General features: G+C 47.3%; 1 long non-coding RNA gene across 2 annotated transcripts in view; it reads right to left on the bottom strand.

The window, feature by feature from the left end:
• Window positions 1-237: 237 nt before the first annotated feature.
• Window positions 238-6,000, bottom strand: part of LOC310661147 — a 42,183-nt gene continuing 36,420 nt past the window's right edge. For both annotated transcript variants that reach the window (XR_014503779.1, XR_014503780.1), the window contains one exon: window positions 238-575. This is a non-coding gene — a long non-coding RNA (uncharacterized lncRNA). The remainder of the gene's footprint in view (window positions 576-6,000) is intronic.

The raw sequence follows: 6,000 nt of genomic DNA, 5'->3' as shown, positions 1-6,000 counted from the left end.
GAGGATTCCTATCTGCAAACTGTTTCCCAAGCCCGCTTCACAGAGCCTCTGAATCGGAAGAGTCGAGAGGGACAGATTCCAGCACTCGTTTTCACAGCCGCCATGGGAAGACTTGCTTGTTATAAATGCCCACCTAAGGCAAAGTGACACGTCTATTAGGCCCTTAATTAGACAAAATCCACAGCTGACATCCCTGTGGCAAAACCGTCTCTGTTAAACAGTCACTTAAAGTATGAATTGGATCGGGCTAACCTTGCTTTAATTAACAAAGCCGTCACCGAGGCGAGGAACGTGCGGGAGACTTAAAATCAACATGCCTGAGTTGAAACAGAATCCCACTCTGTGGTTTTTCAAACTTCTCAGACCTGCAGTACAGTGGTGTTGTTTTTCTGAATCAAAATGAACAGCACGTTTCTCGTGGAAGAGGCATGCAGCTTACTTCTTGCACCCAAAAAGAGGCATACTTAGAGGAGCTTCTCTATTGCATATGAAGAAGCCAGGAAGTGTCATACCTGGATCATGTTATCTATTGAAGAACAGGAAGAGGTGTTCTGGAAGGAGCTTCTCTATTATACCTGGGGGGAAACCAGGAAGAGGTGTGTCTGGAAGAGCTATGAACACAGAAATGCAGTGGGAGATTTCTGAGAGCAAGTCATTCTAGCATGTGTGACTGGGTCATTCCGATGTATCAAATGAGAGCATCAGTGTTGAGTAATAGAAATTTAACAAATAACAACCAAATGAGAAAAGTGGCTTAGAGCTCTGGGCTAAAGGTGGACTCACTCTGCCATGGCGTTCATTCTTTAATTTTGGACCACCCTACCTAGCAGTGCAGGGATGCGGGTGGCACTGTGGGTTAAACCACAGAGCCTAGGACTTGCCGATCAGAAGGTTGGCAGTTGGAATCCCCGCGACGGGGTGAGCTCCCATTGCTCGGTCCCTGCTCCTGCCAACCTAGCAGTTCAAAAGAACGTCAAAGTACAAGTAGATAAATAGGTACCTTTCCGGCGGGAAGGTAAACGGCGTTTCCGTGCACTGCTCTGGTTCTCCGGAAGCGGCTTAGTCATGCTGGCTACATGACCCAGAAACTGTCTGCGGACACACGCCGGCTCCCTTGGCCAATAAAGTGAGATGAGCGACTGGACCTAATGGTCAGGGTTCCCTTCACCTTTACCTTTACCTAGCAGTGCCGAGCAAAAAGGAAGGCCCCAAAGACTGTGCCAATTGTCCTTCGAATTTGCTTCTTTGTCCCGATTCATGTACACAAGCCCAACTTGTGTGTCTGGGTGTGGCGTTCCCACACTCAACTACAATTCCTTTGCACAAGTGGAGTAACTTCCCATCACTGATGTGAAAGAGAAAGCTCAGAGCTGCTTCACCACAGGTGGAGCTCTAGAGCGGGGGATGCAAGATTTCCTCAACAATTTGCTCTAGGACTTTTCTTATTGGCCTTTTTGCTTCTCCAGGGGGAAAATACCTTTCCGAGCCTCGCCTAAAATGGAAGTGAGGAAAAGTAAGGAGGCCCTCCAGCCGGGACTGTGGATCCCCTGCACTCTCAAATAAATGCATAAATGGAACAGATGCACCTCTGTAGTTCAGCACCAAGAAAAGCTTGATTCTGCAACCTGTATATATTCTGCAACCTGTGCATATTTTGCTTCCTTTGCGTAATTTCTTTCGCTTCCCGCAGTTGGGAGTTACAACAAGGATGGAGGAGCGAATCCCACCTGAGGAAATGTACTGATCCAACCACATTTCTATTGCTTCCCTTGAAATTCCTACAGCAAGATTTTCAACTTAAATTTTGCTGTAAGTGAAACATGTCGGCAGTACTGAAGCCCCGACCCTTAACCTTCCCCCTCTCTCCTTGGGTGTCTGAAAATCACACGCTGCCAAGCTTAATTCCAAGACCATAGCTGTGCTCTTTTAAAATAAAAGGAACAGGGAAAAACTAAAGGCGAAATTTTTAGGAGGCTAAATGAAGTGCCTTATACTAAATTCCGTAATTGTGCAGAATTGTGGGTATCCCAGAGAACTGAACAGCATTCTATGTGTGCTTTTATCTCAGAGAGATTCCCCCATGATTTTGATCCTCAAAGAGGCATGCTTCTCTTCCGTTACAGGGATTAGTTTTTCTGCCGACTCACAGAACAACTCCAGAATGTCACAGGGACCTGCCGGCAGCTGCTGCTGCTATCACAGAGGAGATAGGCTGCAAACTCATTAGTCGTCGTTATCGCCATGGCGGTTTCTCAGCGCTCCGGTGAACAAGAGCTACCGTGACAACAACAGACAGTGTATTTCCCGGCACAGATTCTGGGTGGGTGCAAAGCTCGAGGGAGGGAAAGTGCAGATCTTGGGCAGCAATTACTCATTTGGGAGCAACATGAATGCAGAAGGGAGATGGCAGCATTCTTATGCACGCTGCTAGGATCCTCGGCAGTCTGCAAAGCTCTCCAGTCCCACTCTGGGCTCTGCTTCTGGAATTCTTACTGTGAAAATCAGTCCCTTACTAGCACACAACAACAAAGCACGCCAGGGGTTGGCATCATTTCAAGGCCTGATGGGGCCCATGCTACAATAGGGGACTCGCTATCAACTCCTGGTGCCTCCTAGCTGTCGCCCGTCCTTGCTATTGATGCCTGTTCACTTGCTCTCTCTAAGCTAGCAAGTAAGGAGATGAGCAAGGAGGAGGAGCAGAAAAACTAAGCATTGATCCATGTAGTTCATTATTGCCTACATTGACTGGCCGTGGTTCTCCAAGGAGTCTTTTCCCATCCCTACCCAGAGGTCTTCTGAATGCAAAGCCACTCAGCTACCCTGAGTTTGCTTTCTCCCTTGGGGCAGTGGTACAGACTGAGGAAAAGGTGACAATGGGGTTCCTTTGGAAGCAGGGCAGGTGGGAAGTACACTTAATAAGAATAATAGTCATTAACAATGTAATTATGTAACTTGTGTAATTTCGCCACAGCAGAAGCTGAACTGCAGCAGAAGAGAAACTGGTGCACGCAATGAATACCGGGTGAAACGGGAAAAGATGCCACACATCCCTAGTCATATCCAATGTTAACAATAGAAACCCATTGAAATTAACATGGGCCCATTGATTTTGATGGGTCCACTATGACAAATATTGGATGCAACCCTTGTGCAAGGGGGAGCAGGGCTTTGCTGCAATGCAGGTGGTCCTCAAATGTGGGTTTCTAAGCCACAGTTAGGTCATGTCAGCAGGCAGATGACCACCTCTTGAGAGGAGAAATAGAGACAGAAGAAGAAACTTAGAAGAAGAAGAGTTTGGATTTGATATCCTGCTTTATCACTACCCTAAGGAGTCTCAAAGCGGCTAACATTCTCCTTTCCCTTCCTCCCCCACAACAAACACTCTGTGAGGTGAGTGAGACTGAGAGACTTCAGAGAAGTGTGACTGGCCCAAGGTCACCCAGCAGCTGCATGTGGAGGAGTAGGGAATCGAACCCAGTTCACCAGATTATGAGACTACCACTCTTAACCACTACACCACACTGGCTCTCAGAGAAGAGAACTTCCAGACTATTTAGCTACATGGTGCTTCCAGATGGGTATTTATGGAGGGATTAATCCAGGTTCTCTCTTTTTGGGGAATATCCAGTACATTAAAAAAACACCTGTCTCCAGAAGAACCCACCCTTTTAAAAAGTTTTAAACTCCCATAAGGAAGCACCCACAGATGCGATGAATTAATAGTGCCCAAAAAGTTTCCCGTTTTGGAAAATACTCCTGTTTTGTACTAGGTTTGTAGTTTACACTGAAGCTTGCCAGCCAACTCAGGCTTATTTGGGATTCTGAATATTTTAGTACTTTGGGAATGAGATGCATTGTGAAAATAAAAATGTACTAATTTATGCTATACACATGTAAACACACACACACACACACACACACACAAACAATGTGTGTCCTTCTGAGTTGCAGGGAAATGAGGTTAATATCTGAACATTTCTCTAGTTGCAGATTCCCACCCCCTCTGTACTATGTTAGGTCCCTAAACTTGTTTTGATCCCAGCTTTCTTGTGTATCACAGAACATGTCAATGAAGGGATGATTTGGTGCTCGCTACCGGGTTACTATGGCAACCTTTGCCAAGCAGGTGCCCTCTAATTTTGTTGGATGGGGCTGGTGGGAGTTATAGGCCATAATGTCTAGCAGGTGATGACTGTGCTATGGTAAGTAGAAAATGTGGAGTCTTGTCCATTAGGATGAATGGGGCCCTCAGACAGCCGCTGTCTTCCCTTGTTACTTACAACCAGTCCAAGGGGTAGCACTGGCTGTCACCTTCTCCTTGGGCTCAGTTTTGCCCTTGTAAAACTCAAGAGATAATCTAGAATTAACCAATTCTACTGGCCATTGGCTGGGACGCGGGTGGCGCTGTGGGTAAAACAGCGCCTAGGACTTGCCGATAGCATGGTTGGCGGTTCGAATCCCCGCAGTGGGGTGCGCTCCCGTTGCTCGGTCCCAGCGCCTGCCAACCTAGCAGTTTGAAAGCACGCCCGGGTGCAAGTAGATAAATAGGGACCGCTTACTAGTGGGAAGGTAAACGGCGTTTCCATGTGCGGCTCTGGCTTCATCACGCTGGCCACGTGACCCGGAAGTTTCTGCGGACAGCGCTGGCTCCCAGCCTCTAGAGTGAGATGAGCGCACAACCCTAGTGTCTGTGACCTTTACCTTTACTATAGCCATTGGCTATGGCGCCACCTACTGCCCGGCTCCCTGCCTTCCGCCCTACCAGCCCCAATGGGCACCACCAACCATTGCCTAGGAAGCAGGTCTCCCTACATCCCAGAGAATCAGGAGGGGGGAGAAAACATGCATGAATGGTTGCAGCACAGAATCAGGAACTGGTGAATATTCCAGATGAACAAACCCAGGGGTGTGTGAGCAGCCATAATTTTGTGTATGTAGCATTGTTTACACACACACACACACACACACACACACACACACACACACCCTTTAGCTGCACCTTTCTCCCAAGGAATAAAGGCCCATTCCATTTGTAGCCAGGAGGCTAACTTTTTAGCAATTCCACCACCACCTCCCCATCAAAGCTCCCATCTTTTTCAGCGCATGAAATATTAGAACAGCTGCTGCCAATTCCACCTCTGAAAAGCAAGAACATGGTGGGTTGCTTTTTTCTCTCCTCTCCTCTTTCTCTCTCTCTCATTGCCAGTGATGATTTAATCCTCTTTGAACTCTTAAACTCCTAAATATCAGATGGTTGCTCTGTGGGGTAAGAGGCTGCATGTTTATTATTGTCTGTTCTTTACAGGCGCTTCTGAAAGGTGAGCTAGAAGTTAGGAAGTGTATCCCGGGGAGCCGCCGAAGAATCGGGGAATGCAAAGCAGACAGCGACTCTGGCCCTCCGACAACGGGAGGGCAATAAAGCACGAGCCGTATCAGGTGTTAAAATGGCAACAATGCCCAAAACATCCTGGGAAAATGCTCCATTGCAGGGGGGCGGGGGAGAGAGCATTGCAACACTCTTGTTTCTTTACTAAACAAAGTCATGGTAACTCCAACTGCCCAGTAAAGGAAACCCTGGGTAGATTTGCATGAACCTTTGCTGCTTGCCTTGAGATGTGGCTTGTTCTGGGCGCATCGTGCTCCGAGCACAAAGTGAAAGTGGAGCACTTTTTTTACTTATTTCAACTTTGCATTTCTCTCTTCCTTTTTTGGCAGAGGCGACCCAGCCAGATGGGCAGGGTATAAATATTATTAAATGCGAGCCCCTACACAAAGAGACTTACTTCTTATTTATTATGATGCTGATGATTAACAAATATGTTTCATCATTTATTCCCCACCTTTCCTCCTAAGGAGTTCAAGGCAGAGTACAAGGGAAAAAATTAAGCATCTCCTTCTTCGTCCACGAGGTGCCCAACAGAGGGACCAGGATGTCCTGCAAGACTTTTGTGTGCACCTGACTTAGCCCATGACTCAGGGGAAACCCTGAAAGCTGGGATG

The sequence above is a fragment of the Podarcis tiliguerta genome (genome assembly GCF_965153285.1).
Source record: "Podarcis tiliguerta genome assembly, chromosome: 12".
Lineage (NCBI taxonomy): Eukaryota > Metazoa > Chordata > Lepidosauria > Squamata > Lacertidae > Podarcis > Podarcis tiliguerta.
Note: the sequence above shows the minus strand (reverse complement) of the source record. Positions and strands in the feature narration are given on the sequence as shown.